This window comes from Haliotis cracherodii, unplaced genomic scaffold, assembly GCF_022045235.1.
Source record: "Haliotis cracherodii isolate W230 unplaced genomic scaffold, xgHalCrac1.p SCAF_8, whole genome shotgun sequence".
NCBI lineage: Eukaryota > Metazoa > Mollusca > Gastropoda > Lepetellida > Haliotidae > Haliotis > Haliotis cracherodii.
Window position 1 is genome coordinate 46,161,385 of NW_027266341.1, and position 20,223 is coordinate 46,181,607.

The 20,223-nt window shown below is 39.4% G+C and overlaps 1 pseudogene; it reads right to left on the minus strand.

Annotated features, from left to right (window-relative positions):
- Window positions 1-13,328: 13,328 nt before the first annotated feature.
- Window positions 13,329-18,057, minus strand: LOC139451012 (uncharacterized; annotated as a pseudogene).
- Between the last annotated feature and the right edge of the window lie 2,166 nt (window positions 18,058-20,223).

The window sequence follows — 20,223 nt, forward strand, 5'->3', positions numbered from 1 at the left end:
GCACTTTCACCCTGAATGTGAAAAGGGAGAAATAATGTCGGTACAACAACTATACACTTAACCTGATGTACGCATGTTTATCTTCAATATCACTTTTTACTAAAGATTCTGAGGTTGAAATGGGGTTTAACGTCGGGTTGAAGTAAAAGGAGAATGAATTGCATATATGACAGACATATGTCCGTTGAGTTTATAACTGTCAATTGTACTCCATACGATTGTGCTGCATACATGTTGCAGTTGAATGATTCCTAAATAACGATAAGTGATCAGGGTACGCATCCCAGCAGACATATTTCAGATAATGTTAACCTTGTTGACAGAAAAAGTATTACGTAAATCAACGGTGTCCCTCATATAATGCTAGTATACAAATTGTCGAATGATAAAGTCACACATGGATTGAACGCTAATAATCCAGTTCAACCACTTGTGCTTTGTGCCTTGACCCCATTCACACGGACGCATTAAACATGGTTACAATTGTATTAAACCCAAACCTCCACATTTGTCATTGACGATCTGAAGGAAGAAAACACCAGTTAATGTAACAGAAAGTAATCTTGTAACAGAATGATCATACATGCCACAATATTCTCACAGTGTTCAATGAGTGATAATGAATGTGTTTAAATCTGCTTGAACATATTTCAAATTGATGTGTGAAGACAGCCCAACATGATACATATCTTAGACATTTATCACTCTGGAGCAACCCACACCCAAACATAGACGCAAAAGAAGCGCGGATGTTGGATTCAAAACCTCGACACAGGCAACGTAATGGAAGCAACTGTACACAGCTTATTTCGGCGCCTCGGGCGACTGGACACCCGTCTCCATTATTCCCTAGAACATTTCATGTCTTATGTTGTCTTATACTGTACATGTTACGCTTTAGCTTGTATACAAGACTATATTTAGAGCAATATTATTATATTCATAAGCATCCACATGTATAGAAATGAAGTATAATCCGTACAATGCAACGGAAATGATTCAAAGGTTTATTACTACATAAAAACAAATACATGAACTTACCCATTTTTTTGGAGTTCAGATGACACGCTATGCAGTATCAGGACTGTAAAGAATCTCACAACACATGGTGACATTTCAAAAGCTTACTGTGAAGCTGGATTAATCACACTACGTACTGTATTCCTGTCATCCGTTCTGCAAAACCCTCATCATAATACATCAGCTCACTGACAGAGTGAATGGCTACGTGTCACAGTCTGATCATGCACACGACGACCGCCATATATAGTACCAGGAAGAGAAATTCAGGCGGAACATTTTATGGAAATTTCTCAACAGTCATTTTATGTTCCTGTCAAGACGAAAAGAGAATCACGTATGTACCAAAGTACATTGTATATGTTAACCCGTCTTGGGCTAGGGTGATAAACATATGCTACTACCAGGTGTGTTCTCCAATGTGTTGACCGCCCGCGTGGTTTAGTGGTAGAGTGAAACCTTTAAGCGGAAGGTCGGGGATTCGATACCAAAAGACGTTACAAAATCTAACTTGTTGTTTCCCTGCCTGGCGCAAGACATTAAAGGGTAAGACAAGGAAGTTCGTCTCGGAGTTAGTATACTGTGTCTAAGTGTTTTTTTTCGTGTGAAACTGCGGCATAGTATTTCCGTGGTTTAGCACTATAAAATCGGCCTTAGTCCAGTCTAGTACAAGCAACTTCGCACACACACGCACGTGCACATGCACATCGCTATTTAAGTGGGAAAATCTTGGACGCGACGTTAAACCCCATTTCAGCTAACCTCTTCACAAACCAATGAACTGACTGAGTTCCTTCTGTACACGTACTGTTCTCGTGTTGTTAAGATATTGGCATGTCTAAAACATTTATAAGATGGCACAGGGCTTCACGAAGGTCATATTCTGAATGATAATGATGGTGTTTCGTGGTGGTGGGGAGCAGGGGTGGCGCTTTAATCGATTTGAACATTACACAGTGCAATGGATCAAGACGTATGCTGATGTGGATGTACATGGAAAACATGTAATTCACTTTCGCATATCGTACATTACCTATATGTTTCTCTTGAGATATCGTGTTATTCATGTTAAAGCTATTGCTTTCTATGAAATTATTGCATCATAAAGAAATACCAGGATATCGATTTAAAAAGTGTAAGTATTTCGCTAGCAATGTGTTTAGAATTTTCATGTTGGTAATTTTATTACCCATTCAATGTGTGAATATAAATCATGTACAACCCATGTCCATGTACCATGTCCGCTTTGGAATTCCCAGGTCACCTATGCTTGTTACTAGGCAACTAATTAGATCGGGTGTACAGACTCGGTAATATATTTTATTGTGTACCATCGTACCCCGACGGCATTGGGCATTGTTCATAATATTAATCACTGGGTTGCTTGGTCCAACCTCGATTATTTACAGGGGGTTGAAATAGGTGGAACACGTCTGACTGCCGCATAGAACAATGCAAAAATACCTTCTGGAATTACATTATAACCGATAACTAATTCTATACACTAAACAATGTGAAACAGTTGTCTTACTTCATACTTGTGTGCGCAGGCTAGTGTTCTTATAATAATAAATCAGTAGACTCAATCAGTAGCACAAAAAGAGTTAAAAAATATCACGTTTATGACACATACTATTGAGTAAAGCGGCTACCAGAAGTAAAACTATTCACAGTAAGAATTCAAATCCTGTGTCCTCTTTACGTGACATAGATTTGCCACCGCATTATATATATGCCGACAAGCTGATCAATGCAGTGAAGGAGTAAGTAGGCTGCTCGCTTGTGTTATTCCGAAAACGACAACCAACCCACCGCCCAAATGAATGGTAAACCTGTGAATAGCGTCAGTGGAAACCGCAACCTACTTTAGAACTGACTTTGAATAGCAACATGTTCACTGTATACGAGAACGTGTGTATGCCTTCTGAAACTCACTCACGCGCTGAAACATAAAACTAGTACACGTTACTTTTTAAAATAATTGATACAAACACTCCAATGCATATGAACATATATAGCATGCAATCATGTTTCGAAACTGCCACTGTTTTCTACATTGTATACATACGGTACCCTTTCTTTTGATCATCGGTTTACACTGCACATAAAACATAGTTTATTGGTTTCAGTACAATCTATATTCTGTGTCTTATATACATACATACATATGTAGTTTTGTTGCATCTTCGACATACACATACACAAATACAAATATACGATCAGATAAAAGGCTTTTGTGATAACGAAGAAATTATTGAGTGACACCCAATCTTATTTGTGCCTTCAATATTCAAAGGAACTCTTAGTACAGTTGATTTATTATCATACAAAATATGCTATACATGCAACCAATATTGTCCTTTACCTCAAATCATTCATCCCCATGATCACAGCATGTTATACCCGTCGTCAGTTTTTACGATGATCAATTATATAATGTCAATATGTCAGGATATAAAACACAAATGAGTGCAGATAATTCAGGCTTGGTGTCCTGTCAACATCGGTAAACATATATGTATTAAACATATGCAGCATGCAAGAGCATTTTGGCACCCAATATGGAAGACATAGTGATCGTCAACACTTGATTAAAAGTAGATTTATTGTAGATTTATCAAATCTAGTTCAGATTGATTCTTTTAGTAAGATATCCGGACAGGCCATACTGGTCAACAGCAGATATGGTAATAAACAGGTTATGAAATGTGCTGTGCTGTGATGTAAAACTCAGTGTTACATTGTATCTCATATCTCCCCGTCAGCAGCTGGTCAACGACATTGGCGCTTCCTAGTTCAGTTCCTATGTGTACAACATACAGAAGGCCCGCCTGGGGTGACGTAAACAGGTCCAGCCAAGACACGGTCAGTCGGTATCCACTGCGGGTCACAGACAAGTGTCCAGTTCCTGTTACAGTAAGTAACGACGACACACGACATTGGAGCTATTTCTTTGCAACCTTTTAATAATCGATAACTATTGATCGACATGATTGATAAAATGAGCAACGATGACGTCAAGATACCAACCTCGCCACCGTTCCTAACTATCCGATGTTGCTCGGGATCCCTTCCAGCCTGGAACCCCCAGTTTTCTTTAACAGTGTTCATCATAAGATAGATTGAATATCGTTTAAGTATATTTTAGACACAGCTTCATGACAAAATAAAGGCTCAATGTTTAACATATGCCGTCTTTTTAAACCCTCTTGCCACAACTTAAGTAATGTATATGCGAGTAATATTCATGGCGAAAAGGGAAGACACAGTCACATTGTGATACATTTAACCAATATGTAACTGAGCCTTAGGAAATTTGGTTCAGCGCTGTTTGCTCGGGATTTCAATTGCATCATGGTATGGCAGCATATTATGAGATGAAAGCCTAAACTGTGTATGCTGGGTATAAGGCTAATATAACCAATGATGATAGTCGAGACGAATCTGGCATTCGAACCTATGGAGATCGGATCCTGGCATTGCTAAGGGAGGCAACCCTGCTCATTTATAAGCAACGACGTAGTAAATTAGGCACTCGATCGTCCCCTTTTATAGATACACTTTACGAAGGGAGCAGCAAAATAAGTAGACCCAAGAAACACTTTTTGACTATTTGACAGTTTGAGTGCTTGTTGAATACTCACCTGATGCTGCTGGTGGTTCGCCATGTACTGTGAAGTTTAAAGTTGTTGTTTCCCCAACGGTATCAAGTTCGTCCACTGGGAAACCGGTAGCCTGATAGGACAAACCCATTTGTAGGCTTAAACCTGCCAAGGTAACAAAGCTGTAGTCCAGATGAGCGGGAACAGCACTCATTCTTGCAAAATTCTCTCCTTCGACACCAACCTGAAATGTGAACGTTAATATATTTCTTTATTTATTTTGTATTGTTGTTACAAAATAGCACACATACATAGTAGCAACATTTACCATTATGGTACAAGTATTCTTTGTCAGAGCAGAAATGTTTGACTTACTACAATCAACTTTACTCTGCTGCCTGCTTCACCCCACCGGAGCCTGACTTTCTCCTGACTCTGGTGACACACATCCCTCTCACTGTACACCGATTGACTTTCTCTCAGGATGCTGAAGCCTGGAACTGATGTCTGGTTCCTCGCCTGGATCACCTTAACTTGTGGGTCAGTTGCAAACCAGTCACAGTGGCTTAAAATTGTCTGCCTACATGTTGGTATGTTTGAAGCTGTGTTCTTCCGGGAACAGTGCCTGGACAATCGAAAGAAGTACACATATATAAACTATTATTGTTCGTATATGTTGGTAAGGATTGACATCCATCATAATGACTCAAACAGGTCACTGCGTATTGGGCTATGGGGTATGTTGTGGCTAGTACTTCACAACAACTCTATATTAATGACGTTATAGCGACAATTGTGTACTATACATGTATATGAATTCAAATTATTTTCTAAATATCTCAGACGAGTCTTACCGATCGCCAACTTGTACTGTGTAATTGGAAACTGTTGGTCCACAAAGTACCAGGAAGCATGTAGAGATGACCAGTGAGACAGGAACACAGAGTGGACCACCAGATGCTCCTCTGTATCCACACTGTCCGGACCAGCAACATAGTCCACAGTCTGAACACTCACATGGTCCAGCACAAACTCCATCATCCTGGACGATGACTCTGTCTTCAGTACTGCACTGGTATCTACGGCTGTGAACCTGTATGTGTGTTTGTTCCAGAGGACGACTGAGTGATCTCCGGTACTGCGGATGCCTCTACAGAGGTTAGGGTCAAGTGTAAAGCTGAAGACTTCACTGCCTATTGTAACTATTGCATCAACCGACCTGTGGTTGTTGGAAACACTTTCTGGGTATCCAGCATGCAGAGTCAGCTTGTACTGCCTCCCAGTCTAAAGACCAGAGATCCTTTGGTGAATTTTCCCACTGATGGACACAAACATATGTCCGTCTTTAGCTAAAGGTGATTCGGGCGCAAGTACCTTGATACCAGACGTTGTGTCAGTTTTCCACGATGTCGGTATGACAAGGTTGCAGTGTGTGGTACGACCAGTAATATCGTCTACCTCGAATGATGGGTTCATCCCCAGGTTGTCTCCCAGATATGCCATAGCCTTAGGTTCAGGTGGAGAAGTGTCGATGACAACTCCATCAGACACAGCTACATCAGAGGCATGACCAACAGCATCTACATCATACACCTTGCTCCAAACTCTTGTACCTGTAAGGACATCAAAATGCGATGATCATTACATTGTTCACAGAATAGAATTTTAACTGTCAGCCTCCAGCTGAACTTACTTTTCGAAATAAAACATCATGGTATTAGTGTACTAACCGCCTGGGACTGGAGACGTCGGTGGCATCTTCATGAATGTGTGCAGTCCAGTATTCAGCCATTCCGTCACACTGCAGTCTGTAGTGTCGTTGACTGTTCCCCCACACCAGAAATACTTCATAATTGTGGAGTGTTTGTCAGAGAAGCCGTACCAGGTGGCAGACACTTCAAAAGGCGAAGTATGGTAGCTGCGGAAAGAAATGAGCTTCACGAACACGACTCATCATGTCTGGTGTGTGTTGTGGATAACGACTGGAAAGGACATTGCAAAGAACCTTATTCAGTAGCTAAACTATGCTAGTTGATAGTATCTATGTTACCCCCTGGCGTGGTGCTGATGTAGGATTTGTATTCCCAGATACCATCCTGACTCTCAAGGAACTTGTTAATCCAGCTGATGGAAACTTTGTCTCTCCGTTTCTGGAAGTCGATGTCTTTGGTTTCACCTGCCTCTCTCAATTCTGTTACCTGAGATATAACAATACTGTGGATGCTTATTTAAACATATATGCATGAACATATATATAAACATGATTAATTGTGACCTTTTCTCAATTATAGAACATGTTACTTACAGCGATTCCTGTCTTGTGTGTCACAGTAGGAGGCGATGTATCGATAGTTAGGCCATCTGACCTGAAGATGTTGTATGTTTCATCATCATACCAGACTCTCACATAGAAGGAATAGTTCATCCCAGGCACCAGAAATTTTCCTGCAATGACTTCGTAGACAAATGAGTATGTGGGCTAATACAAACGTGTTTTAAGATAATAAAGGAGGCTGCCTACCTGATTCTAAAGATAGAATAGCTGTTGTTTGTTGCCCTGCATCAAACCAAACTACCTCAGTTGTGACGTCAAATACTCCTTCCGGTGTGTGTTGATCACTTTCACCAATGCTGTATTCATATCTACGTGACATTGAAAGAATGTTGAATGTTGTTTCTTGGATAACACCTACATAGCAGCGGTCCGTAAATAACCATACCAGAATCCATACCAGGCAGCTCAGCTGCTTGACCACAATCCACGATCAGGTCTCAGACACAGTATACTGATTCCGAGCGGACCAGTCCTTGTTTTATCCCCTTAAAGGCGAGCGCCAGACAGAGTAACAACAAGTACCATTGTTTAACGTCTTTTGGTATGACGCGGTCGGGCGGACGCTCTACCACTAGACCACGGAGGCCGTCCCGATTGTAGTAAGCATGTATGAGCATCATAGTATAAGAGGGTCCACTCAGCTTGAAATTATTGCGATAAATCATATTATAATATTGCAAGTTTGATATTATATATTTAAAAGTATCAAGGCAGATAAACAACAGACGACAGTGTACCGTGTAACAGGCAAACCCTGTGACGTGACAGACCAGGCCGCAGCCATGAAAGTGTTGCACGGAGAAACGTCTACGTCAGTAGAGTCAGTTAGAAACGTGACGTCAGTGACGTCAATTACAGTGATGATACTGTTGTTTGACCCTGTTATAATATACATAGATACTAATTATATTCATATGAATTCAACATTACCCACATTTGATTAATCGTTCAAAATATAGTTACAGGTAGTCACAAAAAGGATGCATTTTTTGCCAGTATTATTAATTTGAGGAGGAAAAGTTGAAAGATAGTGGTATATTTGACAAAATTTCCAAAAGATACACAAACCTGCTGGGTGTTGTTTACAAGCTTTACTGTGTGAACAAATACCACCCTGCACAGCACAGACACAGTGTCCCTCGCAGTTGTAGGCCTGGCACCTCCTCACCAGCCACAGAGAAGAGTCCGCCTCCAGGACCAGCTCAGCGTGGTAGGCATCACTCTGTAGGCCAACCTAGGAACAACATCAGAAGAACACTTAAATTCTTCATGATGATGTCTTAACTATATTTTGTATTGTTTATACTAAGTTTAAACTTGACAATACATTTGATATATTTGCGCTGGGTCACACTGATGAAGATGGTGTTGCAAGAAATAACTATCTGTACAGGTCGTGTATTTCAGATCACATCGAAAAAATATATATGTACAATTCATTGTAATTTACACACAACATAATACTTTGATAATACCTTGTATTTTATTTCGATTATATAATGGTGTAAGATCTGACAGGAAATTGTTGTGAATCCGATGCATCTTATTATATACATTATCACACACTTCATAGAGGTACTAGTATCTAAGGATGGAAACACTGAAACAAACCTCACGTGACATTCCTTTTAAAGTAATAATTTAATAATGACAATATACATGTCACATTTACTCATTCTCTAAAACATTACGCTCGATGGTATCATCCATCACTCACTGATGATATGGGTCTGTGTTAACAAACATTCATTACATGATTGCATCAACTACCCAATGTGTATTTGTGAGGAATCGCAGTGTCAGCACGTGGGAATAACATAGATAACAAATGCCGGTTAAAGCGCAATATATACAAATGTTAACAATGTTTCAGTTTCAGTCCATTGCAACATACCCCATTCACAGCCCAGATAGCTATAAACACATTCCCGACACCTGGCATGTTCTCAGTAGATAGCGTGAAGTACTGGACAACTCCTGCGTCTCCTCTGTCTGTGCCTGATGTAGCGTGAGCAGTCTCTGCAGCACCGCCGCCCTGAAGTATACAAATGTTTGTGTCTTGTCACAGTTCGTCAGTGTGTGAGTGTATGTGTTTGTGTGTGTGAGTGTGTATGTGTGTGTGTATGTGTGCGAGTGTGTATGGGTGCGTGTGTGTTTGTGTGCGTGTGTTAGTGTGTGTTTGTGTGTATGTGTGTGTTTGTGTGTGAGTGTGCGTGTGTGTGTTTGAGTATGTTTGTTTGTGTTTGAATGTGAGAGAGAGTGTGTGTGTAGATAGATAGAAAGATAGATATTCTTTATTTCCTCCAATTGAATGAAGATTACAATATGCAGGTATGATTATGTTACATGTTTAACATGAATTGGGGGTATAATTACACATGTGCATAAACATACAAGTTTTCTAGCAGGTGTTGCCATTTCCTTATAAAGCGGCTTACATTAATTATTACTTCTGCCCACACATCTCTTTCTAGCTCCATAATACATTCTATTGGACACCCACCAAGTAAGAACGCAAGAATAATATCATCATCTTTCTCCCAAATCTTAACAAAAACATTTACATCCATGATATCACATATGGTGTTAAAAAGTAGATTTCGGTCATTCATATTGATCGTGCAGGACATAAACACGTGCTTTACAATATCACTGGCAACAGTTTTACAATAGCATTCTCTAAAGACAATTTCAGCTGATCCATAGAATAAAAGCCTTGCAATATTAGTTAAATGGTCATACTTCTCCAGGGCTAGTTTCCAGAGATAGTGTTCATTACTTGATCTTATTCCAACATATCTTGACAGACTGAGTCTTTTATTAAGATGGACATAAAATACATCATCTCGATGAGATTTAATAGCATCATTCACGGCCTTGGACCAGCATTTCTTTTTAATAAATTGACAATTATTGACATAGTTAACAAGTGTATTACTTAGGTTATACTTCTGTACAAGTTGTAGCATATTATATATCGGAGATTTTCTACTCCATACATTGCATGTAAAACTATCTGTACACATAAATTGACCCAGGCGAACTAGAAACATAACTTTAAAAACACAGTTACACTTTGCATTGCATAGCTTTCCTACGAAGTAGAGTGCTCTTTTATCTATGTAATACTGTAGTGGCATGATGCCGATAGCATCCAATACAACAATACTGGGAGTGCGCCTGTGTAGTCCCTGAACTTTTTTACAGAATTGACGTTGTACAACTTCAAGCATTTCATACTCTTTAAGAGGAAGTTTACCCCATACGCTGCATCCATAGAGGCCACATGATAAGATTACCCTCTCCCAGATACGTGCTGCAGATAAAGGATTCAGACCACTAAAGTACAGCCCATTATTATGGTTAGTGTTGATGAGTACTCGTAACTTTTCGCATGCAGATTTTGTACGTTCAAGTGATGATTTATCTGTACTAAGATATACACCTGTATATTTAATAGATTTCATTTGTGGAACATGCATATCGCCAATTGATACATTAGTGGTTTGAACCTTATTGTTTGGACATCCAAAGTATAGAACTGCACTCTTGCTTACATTATATTTTAGCTGCCACATATGAGCATAGTTTTGAACGACATCAAGAAGATTTTGCAGGCCTTTATTTGAGATACTCAATAAAGTAGTGTCGTCAGCAAGAAGGATCCCAGGGCATTTACCCCATGGGAGAATTAAGCCAGAATCTGAGTTTTCAAGTTCATATAGGAGGTCATTAATAAATAGCGTGAAAAGCCAGGCGGACATTACTCTACCTTGACCCACTCCTTGATTCACGGGGAAGGCATCCGACTTAAATCCTTCAAAACATACAAATGATTTCATAGAGCTGTAGGAAAGCCTTAATATTCTCCATAGTTTACCCGTTATTCCTATATCATACAGTTTAATAAATAATCCATCAAGCCATACCCGATCAAATGCTTTTTCGTTATCTAAGAATGCACAGTATACGGGCGACATCCTTTCATTGTAATATGCAATATTTTCTGTTAGCGTAAGTACAGCCGTTTCAGCACCATAGTGACGTCTAAATCCAAATTGCAAAGGATGTGGAAATTCTATGTTATTATCTACCCACGACTCTATTCTGTTGAGAAGAAGTCTTTCAAAGAGTTTGCTTAATACAGGCGTCATTGTTATTCCTCTATAATTGGCAGGGTCATATTTTGGTTTACCATGGCCTTTGTGTATTGACCTATAGAAAATGATTTTGGAATGTATTCAAAGTTGATCATGGCATTGAATAGTAAGGCAATATGATACATCAGAGATCTACCAGCCTTCTTTATATGCTCATTTACAATACCGTCAGGACCAGGCGACTTTCGAACTTAAAGTCGTTTTACTGCACAATGGATTTCATCTTTAGTGAATGGATAATGCAGTGGAGATCTGGTGTCGTTATCTATATCCTCTATTGTTTCAATATTAGCAACTCGCTCTTTAACATTCTGAGCATGTGCATAGTCACATTTAACATCAGGGCAAGGAGTAGCTAGTGTATGAAAATACAGTCCAAACAGATTGCAAATATCCTTTCCCTCGTAACAAGTTTGAGTGCCATAGACAAGCTTTTCAGTATTACCTTTATAGCGTTTGTAGCGTTTTGTCGTTTTGTAGAATTCTTTGACATCTACTTCTGCTGCCGCGTATATTTCATTAAATTTATCTTTAGATAACTGGTGTTTTGCATGGCGATGTTTCTTACGGAAGAGACGTTTACTTTCTTTATATTTTGGATAGGCAGCATCGTTTTTGACTCTAACTTTACCACTCGTAACCCATTGTCGGCGATAATTTCGCATTTCTTTATGTAAATTATTAAGACCATCTTTCTTCCAGTAAGGTTTGAGATAGGGTCTAAAGCGTGTGGATGGAATACTACCGGCGGCAGAGGCATGTAGAGAACCTGTGATAAAGTCACAGTAGTATTCTATATATTCTGCATTGCTATCAAAGTGAGCGTTGTTAATTTGAGTGTCGCGGAAGTAGTTTTCCGTTTCGTATCGATATAGCATTAGGTCAATTTCACTTGCCTTAGTCCAGTTTAGGTTTTCTCCATGATAATTCCCAATATTTACAGGGAGACGAATACAAAGTATTGGTAGGTGATCTGAGATGTTATACGGAATGCTAGTGCCTATGGCATATCCAGTAACACTGCTTAGTGAATCAATATCTATAAAGACGTAGTCAATTAATGTTTTTACTTTGTTACATTTACTATGGAAAGTGTACCTGTATTCATCAAGTGGAACCACCGAATAAAGGTGACGTTCGCTAAGCAGTCGTAATAGGCACCTAGCCCTGGGTTTCATATTGATATCATGACTGATATCAGTATTAAAGTCTCCTAGAAGGTAGGTTGGATATTCTTGAGAGAGAATATCATAAAGTTCCATAACATAGTACAGTTCTTCATAGTACACACTGTCTAGGACATTTGTTGATGGCAATCTAGTCCCAAGTACATACACATGGCTAGTGCCGATGTGTAGTTTAATGCACAGTACGTGGCGACTGTAGTGGGTTCCAATAGGAGTAACTTTGCACCAGTCACCTTTCCGTACAAACATGGCTACACCTCCAGAACCTCGCTGATGCTGGTTAGAGTCACAGCTGGATTTCGAATACACATTAAGATTGTCGTGGAATGTTTCCAGAAACTGTAAGTTTTCCCTGCCTAGCCAGTGCTCTGTAACAAGCACGACGTCACATATGTCGAGTTTATTGCACAGCTCAGCCGTTCCATGTTTGATCCCACGAATGTTCCATGTAGCTAGGTTGAGTAGGGTCATCAGTGTACATACGTTGATGGCTAGAGTTGCAGGATGAGGCATCACAGTTAATACTCACTCTCGCCTTGTTTATCATTAGAGTACCATGAGTTTACGGGGAACCCATTCTCTACAGTTCACGTTCTCGGGCCAGAATGTGTTGTCGTCCAATATTATCTTTTCTTTTTGGTGAGTGTGTGTTTGTGTGTATGTGTGTGTTTGTGTGTGAGTGTGCGTGTGTGTGTTTGAGTATGTTTGTTTGTGTTTGACTGTGAGAGAGCGTGTGTGTGTATGAGTTCGTGCGTGTATTTGTGTGTGAAAGTGTGTTTGCACGTGTGTGTGCATGTGTGTGGTCATGTATGTGTATATGTACTCTATGTTTTCGTTCATGCAACCGCTTTGCTTGTCTCTTCCAGAGTAGATAGATTTTGGCAAGAGGTGGTAGAGAACGTACTATGAGCTACGGTATATCTGATGCATGTTAAACTCATATGGTTACCGTCACAACCATAAGCAAATACCTTATTGAGATCTGTCTTGAACTCCTGAGATACTACTGATACAAGGTAATGGTCTATTCCAATATGTCGCCTGTGTCCGCCGATATGCAGAGGCCCGCCATATTGCAAGCAGTGACTACCACCTTGTATCTGCTCCCATCATGTAAAACAAGTCCAGTGTAAGTGTATTCTTCCATCGAACCTGGAACCTGTGGTGGAGATGTTTACTTTATTACGTAACAGACAATTGATTGTAGATTTATCATAAGTAGTTGTTAAGTATACCGTTACCGGTCGAAAGAAACGGGTAAATTTTCATATTACAATTTCAGCATTTCTCGAAGTCTCGTATACCCGAACGCCCAAAGGTTTATACCTGCCAGTGACAACTTAAACTTCCAAGAATTAACGAATAACTAGGCTATATTGTATGGACGGAGTCCATCGTTTGTTTATTTCTTATGGTGACGTCAACCGGAGCGAAGAAGAAGACATTAAGGAACTTTGTCTTCAAATTAATGACGAAATGTAAGCATCTTTGCTTGGTTGGATTGTTAATGTTGATCAGAACCCAGCGCTCCTTTAACTTATCTGACTGTAAACATTTGCTGTTTTCACCTGTGCACACTTACCCCTAAAATGGTATGCTTGAAGCTTTGTGATGACAGGGAAAGGTATTGTGTTTCTATTGATGACTCTGTGTCGTTAAATTTCCAGTGTAAACTCAGGGCTGACTGTAGTGTTCAATACTGCCGACGCAAGGCTTACCTTCATCGTTGGAATAGTTACAACTGTTGGGGCGCTGTCATCAACCACAAACCCATTGGACGTAACCTCCACATAAGATCTTTGAAATATGTTAAACCCAAATCAATTGGCATCGTGCTGCTGACGTACATAAACGATAGAACGTTTTCAGAATATTTGGATATATAATTATCATCGGTACCTACTTTGTTAAAAGCTCGGACAGTACCTCTGGCCCACTGGGCTGCTGATCAGGTGGCATGGTGTGGAAGTTGACCTCCTCCAGGCCTGCATTCCTTGTCGCGAGAATCTCGCCACCCCCTGGTGTTGTCCCTACACGCCATTCATAGTGATCTAACCCAGACTCAGGATCTTGAAAGCCTCGCCACTTACAACCGAGGAATGTCCTGAAACATATTGTTCTTGGCTGTTCTTTAATAGTTTAAATATCTACACCAGTCACATATCACCTTCCCATTGATCAAACATTATACTAAAAGAATACACAATGATATTGTAAACACCCGTTGAATCAAGCCTTTTTCACCTGGCCGCCTGGAACTGTATGTCCACGCCATCTGTGCCATCCTGCACTGTGCCAGTAACTGGCGGGGAGCTGTCCAGGATGACACCGTCTGAGGTGGAGGTGCTGCTGCAGAGGCCTGCCGTGTTACAGGCTGTCACTGTGGTGAAGTACTTCACTCCGGGGGAGTGCTGTTTGTGCTGGAGGCTGATGTCTGTGAACACGAAGATGTATTATTGGCTTCATCTAACAAAGCATCAAATGACGTTCGGAATAATAGTCCAGAGTGAAAACGATGTAAACATGGTTAAGTGAATATACTCTGCTTACTGGGAGTTAATCCATATTCTATCTCCTCCAGGATATCATCGCATCCTGTACAGGTCCCGACATTCACCTTGCACACAGCTATCGGGGAGTGTGGGTCATCAAAGCCTTCCCAGTAGGCCCCCATCTCCGAGGTACTGGTGATGTAATCCTTGTCTTTGTCACCAGGTGTGGCAGCTGATTGTACTCCGTCAAAGACGTGGCCAGTAGATGGAGGCGTGGTGTCCACAACCACAGGCCGTGACGAGGACAGTGTGTACAGACCTGCACCGTTGAAGGCCTTGATAAAGGAAGATACATATGTAATATGTGCATATGGCACACAGACATCGTCTATGCAAGTGAAACACATTAACATAAAGAATATACCGTTTCGTGTACAGGGGGTTAACTATTATAAATATCATTGTTATAATTTCAACAACTGATCATGGCATGTTAATTAGAATAAGGACTTTAAGACATATATGCAAGCATAGGAAATATGAAAATAGAATTGTACTATGGGCCTGTGGCTTTTGGGTTTGGAATAAAACATATCCTAATATCCTTATTCAGGATGTAATATATCAATCTTAGGCACCCACCATTTATTATTCTGAGATGTGGGGAATAGAGACAGTGTGTTTGTGGTCACGTAATGACTTTGCTGTGAAAGGAAAAGCCGAAGACCATATTTTTCACAGCCCATTTCTTCGGGCTATCCATCAGATCCATCGAACAGTGAATTTATGGATTAAAAACTGAGGACAATTTATTCTCTCCTATTGTTTGTGGAACATATTTTTTTCAAATAAATCAGTGTACCCCTTAAGTTAATAGATTACCCATGTACAAGGATATTTACAATATTATAGTTAACGACTGTGTTACATTATGTATAAATGTTACAACATGGGTAACAAACAAATGCTGCATTTAAATTAACACCTTAACAGATACATAGTATGATAGTCTGTCCTCGACGTTGTGGGACGTATCAACTCCCAAACATTGCTGCTCTGTCAGCACAAAATCTGACACATCTGTGTATGCAGGTCTGGTACCCATAGCAACACGGTATTCTTTCACGCCACGTTCCTGGTCAGAGAACACATTCTTCCAGCTGTGTAAATTAGAAATATACCAGCAACAATGCCTTTAAAAAAATTCACTGATGATTAGCTTTCATTAAGGAGATGAAGAAGGATACACATTTTCTTTAAACTATTATTTTCCAAAATAAGATGTTCAATAAAGACCTTGGGGATAACTGGGACACTTACAATCCAGATGCATTTTCTTCTTGTAGATTATTATTTCACTCAAGATCACGATTCTAAATAGTATGTGACTGCTTCATATGTAATTTACTTCTTTGGAAGTAGTGGATACATACATATATACACATATATTAACATGTTTTTGTAGCTTGTTCAAGTGTAATGTAATCAGTTATAGGTATAAGTTTCTGTTTAACATTCAAGATTAGTTTATGTTGTTTTCTTGGAAACATGTATACCACTGCCCTACTTCCAGAAACTTACGAATTTTGGGTAACTTTCGAATGACTTGTAGAATTATTCAGAACATTAAGATATGGTGCTGAACAAATGAAATATCACTTTTACCAGACATTTATAAAAGTAGATGTAATGTATCGTTCCTCCACTTGTATGTGTTGTCCAGTTAGTACTGGAGGTGTGGAGTCGACAAGGAAACCCTCTGATACAGCAACTGTTGTTTTGTTCACAAAATCTGTTGCTGAAAATAGATTAAATGTTAAACGACTGCACATGCCTTTAGCACAAACGTCAAAACATGTTGAACGCACACAATAACTTATATAGCATGGTAAAAGGGCATGATAAAATGACTAGCATAATATATAATGACTTTACCTTTGACTGTCACATAGTATGTGCTTCCAGTGTTTAGGTGCAAACTGTGTAATGTAACGTGATCTGCTGAACCAACATTCGTGAATACTTCAACATCCTCTCCCCTGGGCGTCGAGCCTGAAAATGAGAACACACGAACAATGTTAATTTCCTCTTATTGCAGGATTGACGATGGAAATGAACATGACTTCAGGAGTAAATGATCAGGTTGAACTGTTCAAATTAAATATCTCTAAAAGAAGTAACCGGAAAAGCTTTTCGGAGAAGCGTTCAGAACCTAAAGCAACTGCATAATTTGAGATCCCTGTAGAATGCAGTGCCCTCCTTTCTTCTTTAACATCCGTGAACCCTGTCCACGTTGTCACGACCAGCAATGGACAAATGGAAGCCTACAATTGACAGTTAATTTAGCGCTGATAGTTGATAGGGATCGACAATTGTAAGCCAGGACTTACATTATTACTGATTAGCAATGGGCAGTGGACATAGAGCAAGCGGGGGGCCGGGGTTTATTAGCACTGATAAGTAATAGGATGGGAATAGCAGAGGACAAATGGACATCCATTAATTCTCTTTTTATGTGTATCCCTTCTAAATGCCATTGAAGGACTCGTATTGATATCCATTAAGTGAATAACACTTCCAATTAGAAGTGGAGTAACAAAAGGGAAATGCGTTTAACTGAAGTTTCTTGTTAATGAAACCAGAGGCACGTGGCTTTCCCAAAACTAGACGTAATGTCACTACTGTGAAAATGCCTTTAGATTCCCACTATGTAAGCTGGAGGCAATGTACCTTAATCTGGTATGACGTTGTCGTAGGCATTCATCAAACCGACGGTAACCGTATCATGTTTAGTGGCATGTAATGACTTCATGAATGGGGGATTAGGGTGAGTTACTGTTTTTCTAGTTGGTTTAGTTTCACGAAACAGAATTGACATATCGAACAGATAGTGCCGCACGTTGTCACCTGAACACAACCCCCGGCTCGTTCATGTGTTTGCATCTTAATGCTACGTACAAGGAAGTTGGCCAGTTATACAATAAGAGCCAAGACACTCCATGTGACTTCTTTTTTGAAGAACCGTAGACGCGTAGGCATGAATATGACCACATAAGTTACAACTGCCCTATTTTATCGTAGCGGGAGTTCGGGTACTTGTAACAGATCCGTCACCTTTGTTTACTTTTCTAAAGGTAAAAAGAATAAATTGATCTTTGGCGTCGTGAAGCCCATTACTCCTGTCCCTGGCCGTGATATTGCTGGAAAATTATCAAAAGCGTCGTGAAACCACACTCACTTACTCACTCACTCACTTGACATTACTTCAATGTAAAAGTACGACTGAACATGTTGTGTCGAGAGCAGAGTTTCCAACTCGTAGGCACATGCAGAGGTTGCGTCTGCGGATAAATATGAGGTTTGGTTGTAATATTGATGTAGAGGACGAACAAAATGTGATCACTACCCTCACCACCAGAATATAACTGGACTATCCTGCTTATTCATATTCATGGTCAATCGTCAGGTCGAGATTATTTCCCGTGCTTACCAGTAGTGCTTCGGAGATATTAATGCCTGACCAGCTTTTACAAGTTTATTTGTAATATTATTGTCAGTTTATGGCCAGCAAACATAGTATTGACACAACCTAAAACATAGAAAATTTCAGATTCAAACGTGATTTTCCGAGTGATTCCTGAAATGATGCTTGCTTCTTCTCATCAGGATTTGTGTGACAGATACTTTTAACGGACTGGGTGTTACCCGTGTTTGGAAGCAGGGTGATTCATGAGTCAACTCAAAACTTCATACTGGCAGTAAATAGCATGTAAATACGTTTGTCAACGTTGATAATACTGTACCAATTCCCTTTGGATCTATTCAAACTTTCTTTCCTCCAATCGGCCACATATGGGATGATATGTTCTTAATTGGATCTATTCTCAAGACAAAGTTAAATATGTATATACAATATTTACAAACACGTTAACTAGCATAATCAATTGTTCACAATTTGCTGGCAGAGTTATTTGAGTGTGGCCAGTATCTAGCATGTTCCAAACAGGAACACCCTAACAGCGATTATATGAAACACTGGGGATACTGATGCCCTCCTCCAGCTAGGTCACAATTGCTGTACTCACTCAAGTTTACAGAAGACGATCACAAACATCCTTAATGTAATCAGCTATAATTATATAATGAAGAAATATTGATATGCATCCAACTTTCAACAGCCTTATCAGTGTGTCATGCCTTTACTGTAGAATATGTTTTTTTTTGTCTTTACACCATGTAGTTACACGTTGCTAAACTGTTTCGTAATCTAAACCAGTTATTTTTCTCGTCGCTTATTGACACTTAGCATGTGTTGGACAAATGTTAGATGTTATAATTTTGGTAATCTCTTATGTGTTGTTCGTCAAACAACATAAAGTGTTTCTTTACATTTGTTGTACGTATTTTGATTGTCTTCGTGCATGATAAAATGTATTGCGTTTCTACAGACATCCTCGTCAGTAACTGAACTTATGTCTGCTACTTTTCCGTTAGGTTCTGGACATAACACCAAATGCTTTTTCTGCCAAAGGTGTCAGGTTACTATTAACCTTTCCAGCGGTACTGTTGACAATATCAGTTAGGTCAACATGACCTACACTGGTAACATGTGAAAACGGGCTCATCAAATATGTCGTGATCTGTATTGTTTTCAGTATATTTTATCTGAAATGAAACGTCAAACTATATTATTTCCTCAAATTATGCTTTCGTTCTCAATGTATCGCTTAATGTTAAATGTGAGTGCAGGGCAGAATATATAGGGGAGTGTTATACTACCTTTAAATCTGTTGTCACATCAATGACGTCAGGTGATGACAGTGCATATTCAGCAAGTGAAGACTTTGGGAACCTATTCTTCCTTTTACAAAAAATATGGAGTTGATCCCATAAACATCAAGGAAGCAATGATAATGGATCATCATCATGGTAACCTGTCCTGGTTCTACAGAATAACGTTGTAATGGTGTATCTATATGTATATAAGTATACCAATTCAGTGATATATGCTAGACATTCTTCTTTGACGGTATAGCCGCTTCCTTCAGATTAATAGTTGTAAAATAATATGGTTAAATATTTGTATAATACTTAAAATCTTAAACGATATTATATGTTAAGTAGTGCTACATCTAAACTAAACCATTCATTCATTCATTCATCTTTGTTCATGGATCTATTTATCCTATACAACGATTGATACAATATTCGTTGAGGCACCCACGCAACTGTGCATTGTCAAGAAAACCTTGCGATGAAGCTTGATCATGACACACGTGTAACATTCAACGTGACTCACACAATATAATTACAGATTACAAAGAGTTCTGGTTTATTTTTGCTTTCAAATATTTTCAAAAAGAGAATCTTTGTTAAGTATGAAAGTAGGGAGGTGTTTTAAGTAAGTGAGTGGGTGAGTATGGTTTT